The 15,217-nt window shown below is 36.2% G+C and overlaps 1 protein-coding gene across 1 annotated transcript in view; it reads left to right on the forward strand.

Moving 5' to 3' along the window:
- The window catches only part of LOC120480572 (uncharacterized), a 28,761-nt gene extending 17,449 nt beyond the window's left edge, over positions 1 to 11,312 (forward strand). The window contains exons 8-10 of the transcript XR_016148511.1: positions 10,432 to 10,506; positions 10,579 to 10,668; positions 10,753 to 11,312. The gene's annotated coding sequence lies outside the window, so the exon portion shown is untranslated. The remainder of the gene's footprint in view (positions 1 to 10,431; positions 10,507 to 10,578; positions 10,669 to 10,752) is intronic.
- Positions 11,313 to 15,217: the final 3,905 nt, after the last annotated feature.

Below are 15,217 nucleotides of genomic sequence, written 5' to 3' on the forward strand. Positions count from 1 at the left end.
AAAAAACACAATTCAACATGTTAGATCACCTCTTATTTAACAAATTAATGAAATGAATGCTCTTCTAGTTAACTAGAGATGTTTTGTTTATTTGAATTAGTTACATCCATGCCGTGAGATGTTTCAAAAGTGGTGGGGACAATATCAACCCTGGCAAAAAGTGATGGGGAGATGTTCCACCCACAAATTACACCTAAGATGTACATACAATAAGAGCTTTGTTGTGTAACGTGCGTCATTGATTTCATAACAAGTTCTCCAGATAAACTTGCACTGTGTATAATTTGTTCAGAATTTAAATAAGACTATTTTCATCCTGCTAAAAGAAATGATGTGAAGTTGATATTTTCGTCACTGGCTTGACTTACTGATGCAAAAAGATTTTGTGTGAAAGGTTACCTGTCTGAACTTGAACAATTAGGCTACACATCAGAAATTGTTGGTTGGTTGCTCGAACGATTAATTTTTTTAGATGTTCATCGAGGCCAGCTCTGTATTGGCCCAAGTTGAGGAAACAGTTGTCTGTGAAATGTTTGGACCATACAAAACTTTGGGAAGTTGTGTCAGCGTATTTCCAGAGAAAATAAAATGAACCCATTGTTTCATCAGAGGCTCGGATGAAGGAACTAAAAAATACTTTAGTGTTCATTTGTACATCCGAACACTGATTTGCTTGTTTGCAAGCCATGATATCTCTCTAGGAAAAACTCAAATAGCCCTCGCACGTTCGTACATCCTAGCTCACTTTCTCATGGGAAAAGAAAGAGGAGGTTACCTTTCCTCCGTATGACATCATACAGAGGAGATTCAAGATCAGCTCGTCTGAGCTTTCATTTTCAGAGGAAAGATAGCAGAGAAAGATAGCCAAAGCTCGGTTTTCACCGATTTAAAATTCTAGCCACTAGGGGACCACGTACAGGCTAGGGAAACTCATATTAATGTAAAAAAAAAAAAAAAACTCTGAAAGTGAAAATTTCATGTCAGGGGACCTTTAAGGGGTTTAGCAACATAATCTCTGATTTTATAAGCAGTTCGCGGTAAAGATTGGAATCTTTGATAGGAATGTTCTTCCATTAAGAACAAAAAAAAAAAAAAGATAACCCAACAAACTTTTACCTTCCATTTTTCGCTCACTGTCACCTATTTGCACAAGTGACTTGTGCATACAGCAACATGAATTCCCTGAGAAAATGTCATTATGCAATAGAGCGGCAAAAACAGATTGACTGAAAAACACTGTTTATTGCGATTGTCCTTCCTTATACTCACCCCATGGCCATTTAGAAAAACTCATCCTGCTACTGAGTTGCAGCAGGCACGTAAGCCCCTCCACCTGAGAAAGATTCTCTGCAATTGCCATGGAAACTGTCTGAAAAGAAACCAGCAGTATTAATACCTGTTGCCATTTTCTCTGCCTCCTACATCTACATCCACATAATGGTAGAAACGGCAACAACAACAACAACAAACTCGCATTGGCAAAGGCTCCAGGCAGCTGGCATGCCAAACTAAGGTTACACATATTAGGATATGCATATCTGAGGGGGTGAGCCTTGCTTTAACACGATAAGCAAATGATTAGATAAGCTTCGATGCTGGTGGTACCGATCATGCTGGTAAAAAAACACTCTTATAAGAGTACTAGGTTTTATTGCTTGAAATTGGGAGCAGGCAACATTTTTCCTAAATGTTTTTGTCATTACACGAACACATAATATGCTTGTGGCATACAGCTACTTCCTGAGAAAATATAGTATAGTGTATCTCCCTAATAATGTGAAACATTCATCTTATCATTAAAGGCACAATATGTAGGGTTTTTTTGCCACAAGAGGGCACAGTTTCCAATAATAATAATAATAATAATACGGTTTATTTATATAGCGCCTTTCCAGAGCTCAAGAACGCTTTACAGCAAACAAGCAACAATAAAGGCGACAAAGACAGCACCAGTATATAGACAAGTGTTGTTGTTTTGTTTTTGTTTTAAATATATAAATAAATAAAAAAGTAGTACAATTTAAGAATTATGACATTCAGAAAACAAGTGAGTTTTTAGCATGGATTAGAATTTAGAAATAGTGTTAACAGAGCAGAGTGATCGGGGAAGAGAGTTCCAGTACATATATACATACATATGCTATTTATTGTTCAATTTGGAGATATTTCTTTTAGTTATTTATTATTTATATATTTATTTTTCTAATACAGAAGAGACATTATTTCTATCTTTATGTCATGAATTATTTTTTAAACATGTCAAAATAAAACATGTTGAGTAACCTCTGAAAAGCCTATCTGAATTTGTGTCTTGCAATATAACAATTTTCTATCCATACAGAGAAGGCATAGCCTACTTTAAATGTATTGAAATTAATAAACCATCTTTGAGTAAACTTCGAGTATCATCTGAGTATCTGTTTGCCGGCCGAGTGTTCTTGTTTTTGGTAATCAAAATATGGTCATCCTACACTAAATGGCATTTAAATATGTGTTGAAAGTTATAATGTTATACTACGTGTTAGTTAGTTTGCTATACAAAACTAGCAGTAAGCTAGATCAACATTAGAATAACATACTGATCATATTCTAACGTTTCATCACGTTAATAACATTGATTTGTTTTATGTACATTTGCTTACCTGTCAAAAAAAGCTGTCAAGTCATGACTCGTTGTATCATTTGTGCTTTACTTTCGTTCTGGGGAACGAAAAACATTTGCGAGAGAACACAAATGCATTGATTTATTATTTTTCCACTCATCTTATATTTGTTTTCACCACCATGTCCCTTTAAGGGGACATAATTTGCTCACAAAACATTTGCGTTCCCCTGATAAACTTGGCTTCCATTCGAAAAAAATTTTGTTCTCCCCGGAGAAACTTCGCGTTCACTCACGAAAAACACGAAAGGAAACGCGAAAGCATTGACATATTTTTTTTTTCCTCCCATCTCATATTTTTTTCCTTCACCATGTCCCTTTAAGGGCTTTGTACTTTGTACCCAGTCATTTACATCAATTGATTTTAAGCAACTCAATATATGTAGACAGTTCCCCATCCATAACTTATCTACACTCTAAGAAATAAATTGCAAAAAATATACAGCAGCTTGTCACTGGGGCAGTTCTCTCATAGGGACATTGTTGTATACGTTGTATACAGATACTATCTTAACCTTTTATAAAGCCTATGATACCATATTATATTCAAGTTTATAAGGTCACTAAATTATCATCTGCTGAATAGAAAGCTGTTGCACACATTCTTCACAGCCTTCTGTTGTCTGATTGATAGTTCATACTTTCATAATTTCGAAGACTGTGGTATACAAACACGTCTGTTTAAAGTATTTTATTACATTTTATATCAACCCATTCTCACCCCCAAGGCGTCACCTAACTGACGCCTTGGGAAGCATTTGACCATGCTTCAATATTTGACGCTTTAGGCGCCCTTTAGCGTCAGTTAGATGACGCCCTAGGATCGCGTGTACCTACCACGACCCCAGACCTAAACCTAACCGTGTCCTCTAACTGACGCTTTCCTTTAGGTCAAAGGTGACGCCTTGGGGTGAGAATGCGTTGTTTATATTAGTAATATTCAATGCATTCTCACCCCAAGGCGTCACCTTTGACCATGCTTTAATATTTGACGTTTTAGGCGCCCTTTAGCATCAGTTACATGACGCGATCCTACGGCGTCATCTAACTGACGCTAAAGGAAAGCGTCAGGTAGATGACGCAGTTAGGTTTAGGTCTGGGGTGGGGGTAGGGTTACACGCGATCCTAGGGCGTCATCTAACTGACGCTAAAGGGCGCCTAAAGCGTCAGATATTGAAGCATGGTCAAAATACTTCCCAAGGCATCAGTTAGGTGATGCCTTGGGAGAATTTACTGTCCGGAAACATCTTAGGTTTACTTAAATACCAATACTTATTTTTTTTTTATGAGAAGTCATGATAAAATTTATCAAATATGATATAATTGCTTTAGAGGAGCATTTATTTATACATCTATCATTCATCATTGAATTGCATTGCATTTTGTTTTGCCCCTCTCAATTAAACACAAGAGAGCTTTGATCATTAAGCATTTAAAAATCATCTTAATAAGACTTATTATTAAGATATGTAGATTGCATGTGATATTTATGCATTTTATGCAAGTCTGCTATGGTTAAAAAATCATTGATTTACATGACAAGCAATCAGAATTTTATCTTACTTTTTGGATATGTAAATATCAACAACTTCACCAGATTGCATATTTTTAAATCTGAATAAGGTATTTTTTCTCCCTCAAGTAAGCTAAATTTATATCATATTGCTAAAGCCATACAATTCTGGAGTATCAAATAAGATAAAAAAAAAAAAAAAAAACATATTCAGACTTTTTGTTTAAATGTTCGATATAAACCTGTTCCATTTTTTTAAATGTATTTTCAGACTATTATATAATATGTCAGGTTTTACAGGGTATATTTCTCAGATAAGGTGAAACAAATTGTCACTTACACTAGTGACAATCAGTTGTTGTTTTTTTCTGACAGTGTAGGGAATTTGTGCTTTACTTTTGGCCTCATCTAAAAGCTACACAATACAGATATTTTTTTTTGTTTTTCAGAATACTTGCCCAAGACAATAAGTACTTAAATGATTTATGTGTTCACAGGATTATTTAACCCACATTATCTCATGTTTTGTCTTCATTCAGTTTTGAAAAGATAATATGTACTTTGGGCCAATTTCAGAGCTCAATGTATGCAAGTGTTCTGGCTTGGCTTGATATTACATGTAGGAGTTTTTGAGCACAAGTACAGTAAAGTCAGTCATGAAAGGCCTGATTGATGATGTCTATACAAATTATGTCTAATCATCAAGGCTAAATTGTGTAAGTGTAACTACTAAATAAATGGCATAGTTTTTCTTTTAATATTCCATAGTAGTTTGAAGTTGTTCGGAACCATCTCATAATGTGATATGGGTCAACATCTCTATTTGTTGTAATTCAAGCTTTCTGTTCTCTGCAGCACTTTCATTTTCCTATGTGAGGTATACTGTTTAAATTAAATGACCAAACTGCAGATGGTTTCATGAAAAATACAAATTGACCTCTCCGTGTCTATCATGTTTATGAAAAATAAATTCACTCAATTTTAATATTTTAGGTCAGTCACCTTCCCTACAAACCATCGGTAGTACAGTAGTAAAATTCTTGATGCTTTCCTTCTCTAAAGAAAAGTGGGGTATTATTTGTCAAATTGAACTTGTCAGATCCACTTTTATGTGTCTGAATATATTAAATCACAACATATTTCTCATTTTTATATGAAAAAGTAATACAACTTTAACTATAATTAGTTTAATTAGTTCAACTATTATTAGATCAATTAGTTGGGGCAACCATAGTTCATATCCAGTCGGTGTCATTTCCTAGTTCCAAAAAAAAGTTACTACGTTCACACTCTTTTTCTATTCTTTCATTTTCCTAACAGTCCATCTGTTAAATTGAGCTTAAAAGAAAGTGACAGATTTTTTTTTTTTTTTTTTTTTTTAAATACCTGGAAACCTAGAAGAGTAATTAGACGATTGGGCTAGAAGATTTAGCCCAATCTTTATTTAAAACTGAGTTCAGGTAAATTCAGAAATATATAATAAATAATCATTTAATTTAAAAACTATCAGTTATTTATTAAAATATTTTAAAATAAATTCAGCAGAACCACTGAGTTTTTTTTTTCATGCCTTGATTTTTTTTTTCTCCTGTTTTTCATTTTATCCTGAAAAAGAGATTACTGTGCAAGTTTGTGTGGAATACCATCTATCAAATGGAGGCTTGATCAGGTATATGGATCGATTCAATTCACTTTCATGCCCTTGTTTCAGTGACCTCCATGATCAAGAGCTTTGTAGTGTAGCAAACCCCATAATGCTGTGCAGCTCTAGCTTCAGACACTTTATCATATCAAATAAATTATACAGCAGAATTACTGGGCAACCCAAACAAAGTGTATGCATCCAACAATAAGGTAAAGTGTATTGTAAATACAGAAAATATACAATATACTATTTGCCTACTTTAAAAATGCATCAATGTCATACAATTAAATTATATTTTTTATTATTATTTTTTAGTGAACAAAAAAAATGGTGCAGAATCTTATTAGTATCTTCTGTCACACTTGGTTATAGAGAGTCGCACGAATACAAGGAGTCACTAAAAGCTTCTTTAATGAGCAGAACCCACAAGAGAACACGTCGGAGATAACTCTGAAATAACTGACAATCAAATAAAACATAGATGACGCTTAACAATGGCCCGAAAGAACTAAAGGCGGGCATTCACTGCGATGTCTGTGCGATTTCAGCAAGATTTTCAGCAATACTATGTAATATGTGATGTAAAGCCAAAGCTCGCATTCTCTTACTAGAGGTTCTCTCATATTTTTATAAACTCTCATAAGTTTAGCTTACGCTATGGGAAAGATTTATCTTCTCGATATATTGAAGCCAAAAATTATCCTTAATTTTGTATCTATTGTCACCACAGTGCAGCAGCTTGCAGACCTAGAGCAGGCTATCTAGCGTGCTCTTTGGAAGATTAGATGGAAGCTTAGCTACACCTCCTCATTGAAAATTAAATGTCTAAAAACATTTAGTTCGGTTACAGTAAATTAAAAATTACTTAAAATTAAAATGAATTTTCAGCTTTATTTCAAAAGCAGCTTGTTTAACATGAGCATTTAACAAATTAATAAAAGAGGTGAGAGCTACATCACAGGTGGCTTGGAAGACGAAGGTAATATGGTTTATCCTTTTGCAACACGAACTGGAGCAAAGCAACAGTAATTTGTAGCTATAGATATCTACCGAACTTAAATATCTCCCTCTTTTCGTTTTCTTTCTTGCTGCATTAAAGATGAAACTTCTGTTTTCGTGCAGGCGCAGTGAGGTTTGTAGCTCTGCTTCAACTTTGCGATATACCGGTAATCACAAGGAGCGACCAAAATTTCTGACATGCCAGAATTGCCTCTAGTTCCCACCTTTAAAATTCAAACAGTGCACGACAAAGCTGAAATTCATCTTGATCCGAAAAAAAGAGTTGTATGAGCCACAATTCAGCTCAAAATCAGATGAAAATGGCAGAGTGTATGCCCACCTTAACACAAGGCTTAACACAAGGAGAGTAGAGTAATTGGTATTAACCCCCTCAGAAAATTAACCCCCTCAGACCTGAATTATGTTTCAAGTTTCTGAAAAATATAAAAGTACATTTTCTCAGCTCATGAGGTTTCTATAAATGAAAACAAATGAATTTTTTTATATACAATTGCTGATTGCTGATTGCTCATTGTGATTTTTTTTTTGTCCATTCCAATAGACATCAGGTCAAAACAGGTGTACTTCCCAAAAAATTTACCAACATGAAATAAATTAATAAACATAAAATTTGTTGGTCTATACTTTAAGCTTTTCCTCAAGGTCAAAAAAATTCCAGCAGTATACCATTTCAACTGTAATTTTGAGGTTTTTGTTTTACAGATTGCACATTGATTGATTCGAAGATATTTAGTTTGTTACAAACAATCATATTAGAGTAATTTTCTGTGTGCATCTTTCTTCTTTTAGAACAAAAACTTGAACATTATAACATTACAACTTTAATCATAAGGTTTTTTCGGTAACACTTTACAATAAGGTTCCATTAGTTAACATTAGTTAATGCATTAGTTAAAGGTGCCATATGGAATAATTGAGGTAAAAATATCCAAAAAATGAACTACACACATCAAAAAAATGAGAAGAAATGAGTGCAATGATGTCATTAAAAAACTGACACGTTATAGTGCTGCCGAGATATAAACCTAAATTAGCATGCTAAATTACTAATCCCGGCCCGGCAGGTGTCGTAATACCAATTTCGACCATGGGAGGCGGTATGCAGGCGGGCAACATAACCACCAGCCAAACTCATGTACACGAGTAAGTCGCGCCGGCTTGTGTGTGTGTGCTTGAACCTGATGTCAGTCGTGTGGAAAATACAGCCCACTACTAAATTTCAGTTCAGGGATGAGTTAAAAAAAATGATTGGTCGATATTATGCATGAGGAATACATTTTGGTAAGTTGTAACATACTGTATCTTTCAACAGTGTTCGTGTTCTTTTACCATTAGCTAGTAAAGATGATCGATTCACGTGCACTAGGGATCTGTCGTGTTACATTTACAAGCGCCAAAACTGCATTTATTGTTTGAATTGCGTAATAAAAATAACAGAATCTGAGATCGGTCTCCGTGTCCTTTTCTGTGCATGACAAACTGGATGTGTGGCATGAGAGTGTGTAGTATCAGTTGTGTGTTTCACGGTGAATTTATGAGAGTTGGCAGCTCTGAAAGGTGCTAGCTTGGTCCACATCAGGGAATGCTGTCTGTCAAATTAATTCAAACTAATGATAAAAATGTTAAATGAACAAAACGAATACTATAAACTAGAAATAATAGCCTGTGCTTTAATATTCCGATATCGTCGAAATGCACCGGCTTGTCTATGAGACGGCCTTTATAATTTAGTGTTGAGATGTTGTTCATTTAGTCTCTAATCTCTGAACATCTCAAAATGCTCCACGTGAAACTGCGGTCTTCCAAGCTTTTACTATCGTGTCAATTGATTTGATTAATATGTGCGAGGGAGAGTGGGAGACAGAGCAACACAGCGCTTGCCCGTGTTGTTTGAAGACATGAGGGTTTGTCGCGGCCGCAGAGGTATTTCTGGAGGTATACTGCCTCCATCTGGTATGGAATATGGTGTATGATTTGATTTATTTTATCCCAGAGGGCACCTTTAACATGAACTAACCATGAACAACATATCTGTTCAGCATTAGTTAATATTTGTTAACATTAACTCACACATTTATGCTGAACAGATATGTTGATCATGGTTATTTCATGTTAACTAATGCATTAACTAATGTTAACTAATGGAACCTTATTGTAAAGTGTTACCGTTTTCCTTTTATGTATTGCACATTTGTTTATTCACAACAAAATAACCCTAGGAATCAATCAATGCATTCATGTTAGTCATTTCCTGTGTGCATCCTGTGTTTTCTTGTATTTTTACAGTACTGGCAGTGGCAATAGTAATAACCCACTATTTTTATAATGGCATAAATACTATGTGGTATCTCAATATCTCAGCTCTGGAAGGGTCTAGGGCCTCCATTTTTGCACTCCATTTTGGTCAAAGTCCCATGGCCCTCTATCAGAATCCAGAGTTTCAAGAAGATCAGAGAAACTTAATTTTTCGCCTCGAAAAAACTGACAGGCGTATTTTTGAATTTTGAGTTTCTCTGATCTTCTTGAAACTCTGGATTCTGATAGAGGGGCATGGGACTTAGACCTGAGTGCAAAAATGGAGGCTCTAGACCCTTCCAGAGCTGAGATATTGAGATATTTATAATGGCATAAATGCTATGTGGGATCTCAATATCTCAACTCAGGAAGGGTCTAGAGACTCCATTTTTGCACTCAGGTCCAAGTCTCATGGCCCTCTATCAGAATCCAGAGTTTCAAGAAGATCAGAGAAACTGAAATTTCAACCCCCCAAAAAAAAAAAAAAAAAAAAATCCACAGGGGTACCCTGTCATTTTTTTTTTTTTTTTTCGGTGAGAGAAAAAAAGTTTCTCCAATCTTCTCAAAACTCTGGATTCTGATAGAGGGCCATGTATGCCATTATAAATATTTCAATTGCTGCGTTCCAAACCACATACTTCCCTACTATTTAGTATGGGAAAAAGAGTAGGCGACCGAAAAAGTATGTATGAATCCAAATGAGTAGGCGAGAATTACCTGGGTGAAGTAATGAGTAAACACGGTTCCTTGTGTTTAAATTGTATGTGTTAAACTAGAGTAAAGGTTTTAACTGTTGAAGGTGTAAAGGAGTTGGACAGTATAGAATAGTTGTGATTTTGCTGTAAACACATCTTTTATTATGTATAGCTAGTTAACAGGGGAGCTCCAGTAAGCACATGTACGTTAAGTTACGTTTCTAAAGTGGATTTACATAACCATAGATCTTAAACACGCTTATTTAAAATGTCTATTTACATCAGGAAGGAAAATATTGTATAAGTTTTGAAGGTGAGCACATCCCATCATGAAAAATACATCTGAGTGATGTAACGTTATGTGTGCTATTATGTAGGATAATTCACTGTTGTCAACACTGCTAGACAAATGTGCTGTAAATAAGGCAAATAAACAAATCTATAAAGTAACTAAACATGATATATATTTAATTTGTCCCTTATTAGTGTTGATATATTGAGGAACATTTAAGTTGGATTAAAAGTGAGTTAACACATCAACCAGCATGTAGGCTAAATGCAGTGTTGAGCTCATAATGTGAATCTTGTCTGTATGTTACAGGGACAGAAGAACACGCGTGTGTTTATCGGGTGGAGAGAGGCTCATGATGCTGAATGCTGTCATCAAAGGCTTTGAGTGAGTACACTACAGAAATGGATAGAAAGTACAACATTTTTCTGAGTCTTGATTTCTGTGCATTTGCTGCAGAGCTTTTCTGGCGGAGCAGGACCTGCAAGGAAAGATTATGGCAGTATTTGTTTGGGAAAAAAAGTTTGGGGGATTTTACTCAAATATAAAGTAAGGTTATTTTTAATACATAAATCAAATGACATTGTGCTGTTAAAATGACTGCTTTTGTGTAATGTTTGTGTATTTTTGTAGGATCTGAAATGTCTGCAGACTGGTGTGAGCACTGAGGATGAGGAGCCCAGAGCTGAATCCTGGAATTGGTCCCATGGATGAGACCCTCCATCGCTCCACCTGCCCTTATGATACCCTCCATCTGCCCTTATGAGTCCCTCTATCGCTTCACCTGCCCTTATTGCCTCAGATTGTGAAGCGCAGCACAGCAACAAGCTCTGGGACGAAGGCACAGTCCCCTCTGGTGAATTCATCAGAATAAAGCTGCAGAATGGGACCCGCTGTGTTGAGTCGGCAGTAGGATGTGGTGTTCAGCGCCTCTAAATACATGCTTGTAGTTTGAATAAAGCTTTGTTTCATGTGGTGTTGACTTGTATATGCATTTGTTTATTGTGATGGTTACTTTTATTTGTTCTTTTACTCATTTATTCATGTTTCTTATTGTTGTCAGTATATAAAATATAATTAATTAATGTATGCATTAATTCATCGATTGACGGACAATTGAGATGTTTCACTGCAATGTAAATATAGCAATATAAATGTATTCATGCATAACTGTCAGATGACAAAACAAATCTCATTTTGCTTGTTTTATTAAATTTTATTTTTAGTATGTAAAAAAGTTTTATAATTAAGTATTGTTCAGCATTTAATATTATTGTTGTGTTTAAGTTTTGGGGTGGTCTAACAATGCAATTCATTCTGAGGAAATATTAATTTTTAAGGAGTGATACTTACATTTTTTCGAGTATAAAATCAACAGTTTTCTCCAAAAGAGATCTTCGAGCAGCTGCCCGTCTCCTTTGTGGAGACATTACAAACGCAGAGGAAAACTGTTCTAGGTTGTGCTGTCGAGTTACTGATGTTATGAAGTGTTAGTGCACCTGTTGCATATATATTTTAAACCTATTACACAAGATCATGGAAAGAGACCATAGTTGTATGTAACAATCATAATGACAAAACCGAAAATATAAGGATCATTGGTTTGTGTACATCATAATGTGACATCATAAAATTATATTTATACACAGGAAAAAAACAATAACAAGGCTAAATATCTTCATAATAGTTCTTCATGATACATTAAAAAAATGTGTTGTTGTTATAAGTCTGAGGGATGAAAGGAGGTAAATTCATCAAGAAAAAGAAGAAAACTTTAAGGAGAAACTTTTTTGAGTATAAAATAAAGAAATTGACAACATATTCAAGAGATGACGATTTTTGGGTTTCTTAATTAAAAAAATATCGCTATAAGAATAACACTGTGGGTCACATTAGTAGGGTTTAAAATATAACAACTTAAATCAACCCTAAATGTATTCAAAAAATAAATGGGAAGCTGTTTCTTCAATAAAAGCACAACAAAATGAGGAAGTTTCATCAATATCAAGATATTTATAGATAGATGAATTAAACGTATATTTAAAGTTGTTGCGCTTGTGATAACGCTTAGTAGGTCACATGATAACGTCAACATGGCAGATGTCCGGTTCTCATTCATACTTAACGAGATTTGGTTATAAAGTACCTACTCTTTTAGCACTCGTTGAGTAAGTACTTTTCGAAATTAAGTACCTACTCATTAAGTATGCGGTTTGGAACGCAGCCAATATCTCAGCTCAGGAAGGGTCTAGAGCCTTCATTTTTGCACTCAGGTCCAAGTCTCATCGCCCTCTATCAGAATCCAGAGTTTTGGAAAGATTGGAGAAACTTAATTTTTCGCCCGAAAAAAAAACAAAACGTAAGGGGTACCACTGTCGTTTTTTTTTTTCGGGTCGAATTTTTGAGTTTCGATATCTCAGCTCTGGAAGGGGCTAGAGCCTCCATTTTTGCACTCAGGTCAAAGTCTCATGGCCCTCTATCAGAATCCAGAGTTTGGGGAAGATTGGAGAAACTTAATTTTTCACCCGAAAAAAAAAAACGTAAGGGGTACCACTGTCGTTTTTTTTTCGGGCCGAATTTTTGAGTTTCGATATCTCAGCTCTGGAAGGGGCTAGAGCCTCCATTTTTGCGATCAGGTCTAAGTCTCATGACCCTTTATCAGAATCCAGAGTTTTGAGAAGATTGGAGAAACTTAATTTTTCACCCAAAAAAAAAAACGTAAGGGGTACCACTGTCGTTTTTTTTTCGGGTCGAATTTTTGAGTTTCGATATCTCAGCTCTGGAAGGGGCTAGAGCCTCCATTTTTGCACTCAGGTCAAAGTCTCATGGCCCTCTATCAGAATCCAGAGTTTTGGGAAGATTGGAGAAACTTAATTTTTCACCCGAAAAAAAAAACGTAAGGGGTACCACTGTCGTTTTTTTTTTCGGGGCGAATTTTTGAGTTTCGATATCTCAGCTCTGGAAGGGGCTAGAGCCTCCATTTTTGCACTCAGGTCTAAGTCTCATGACCCTCTATCAGAATCCAGAGTTTTGAGAAGATTGGAGAAACTTAATTTTTCACCCAAAAAAAAAAAAAAACGTAAGGGGTACCACTGTCGTTTTTTTTTCGGGTCGAATTTTTGAGTTTCGATATCTCAGCTCTGGAAGGGGCTAGAGCCTCCATTTTTGCACTCAGGTCTAAGTCTCATGGCCCTCTATCAGAATCCAGAGTTTTGGGAAGATTGGAGAAACTTAATTTTTCACCCGAAAAAAAAAAACCGTAAGGGGTACCACTGTCGTTATTTTTTTCGGGGCGAATTTTTGAGTTTCGATATCTCAGCTCTGGAAGGGGCTAGAGCCTCCATTTTTGCACTCAGGTCTAAGTCTCATGACCCTCTATCAGAATCCAGAGTTTTGAGAAGATTGGAGAAACTTAATTTTTCACCCAAAAAAAAAAAAAACGTAAGGGGTACCACTGTCGTTTTTTTTTCGGGTCGAATTTTTGAGTTTCGATATCTCAGCTCTGGAAGGGGCTAGAGCCTCCATTTTTGCACTCAGGTCTAAGTCTCATGACCCTCTATCAGAATCCAGAGTTTTGAGAAGATTGGAGAAACTTAATTTTTCACCCCCCCAAAAAAACGTAAGGGGTACCACTGTCGTTTTTTTTTTCGGGTCGAATTTTTGAGTTTCGATATCTCAGCTCTGGAAGGGGCTAGAGCCTCCATTTTTGCACTCAGGTCTAAGTCTCATGGCCCTCTATCAGAATCCAGAGTTTTGGGAAGATTGGAGAAACTTAATTTTTCACCCGAAAAAAAAAAACGTAAGGGGTACCACTGTCGTTTTTTTTTCGGGCCGAATTTTTGAGTTTCGATATCTCAGCTCTGGAAGGGGCTAGAGCCTCCATTTTTGCACTCAGGTCTAAGTCTCATGACCCTCTATCAGAATCCAGAGTTTTGAGAAGATTGGAGAAACTTAATTTTTCACCCAAAAAAAAAAATTGTAAGGGGTACCACTGTAATTTTTTTTTCGGGTCGAATTTTTGAGTTTCGATATCTCAGCTCTGGAAGGGGCTAGAGCCTCCATTTTTGCACTCAGGTCAAAGTCTCATGGCCCTCTTTTAGAATCCAGAGTTTTGGGAAGATTGGAGAAACTTAATTTTTCACCCGAAAAAAAAAAACGTAAGGGGTACCACTGTCGTTTTTTTTCGGGGCGAATTTTTGAGTTTCGATATCTCAGCTCTGGAAGGGGCTAGAGCCTCCATTTTTGCACTCAGGTCTAAGTCTCATGACCCTCTATCAGAATCCAGAGTTTTGAGAAGATTGGAGAAACTTAATTTTTCACCCGAAAAAAAAAACGTAAGGGGTACCACTGTCGTTTTTTTTTCGGGGCGAATTTTTGAGTTTCGATATCTCAGCTCTGGAAGGGGCTAGAGCCTCCATTTTTGCACTCAGGTCTAAGTCTCATGACCCTCTATCAGAATCCAGAGTTTTGAGAAGATTGGAGAAACTTAATTTTTCACCCCCCAAAAAAAACGTAAGGGGTACCACTGTCGTTTTTTTTTTCGGGTCGATTTTTTGAGTTTCGATATCTCAGCTCTGGAAGGGGCTAGAGCCTCCATTTTTGCACTCAGGTCTAAGTCTCATGACCCTCTATCAGAATCCAGAGTTTTGAGAAGATTGGAGAAACTTAATTTTTCACCCAAAAAAAAAAAAACGTAAGGGGTACCACTGTCGTTTTTTTTTCGGGTCGAATTTTTGAGTTTCGATATCTCAGCTCTGGAAGGGGCTAGAGCCTCCATTTTTGCACTCAGGTCAAAGTCTCATGGCCCTCTATCAGAATCCAGAGTTTTGGGAAGATTGGAGAAACTTAATTTTTCACCCGAAAAAAAAAAACGTAAGGGGTACCACTGTCGTTTTTTTTCGGGGCGAATTTTTGAGTTTCGATATCTCAGCTCTGGAAGGGGCTAGAGCCTCCATTTTTGCACTCAGGTCTAAGTCTCATGGCCCTCTATCAGAATCCAGAGTTTTGGGAAGATTGGAGAAACTTAGTTTTTCACCCGAAAAAAAAAACGTAAGGGGTACCACTGTCGTTTTTTTTTCGGGGCGAATTTTTGAGTTTC

This window comes from Pimephales promelas, chromosome 21 (genome assembly GCF_988280905.1).
Source record: "Pimephales promelas chromosome 21, fPimPro1.hap1.1, whole genome shotgun sequence".
Lineage (NCBI taxonomy): Eukaryota > Metazoa > Chordata > Actinopteri > Cypriniformes > Leuciscidae > Pimephales > Pimephales promelas.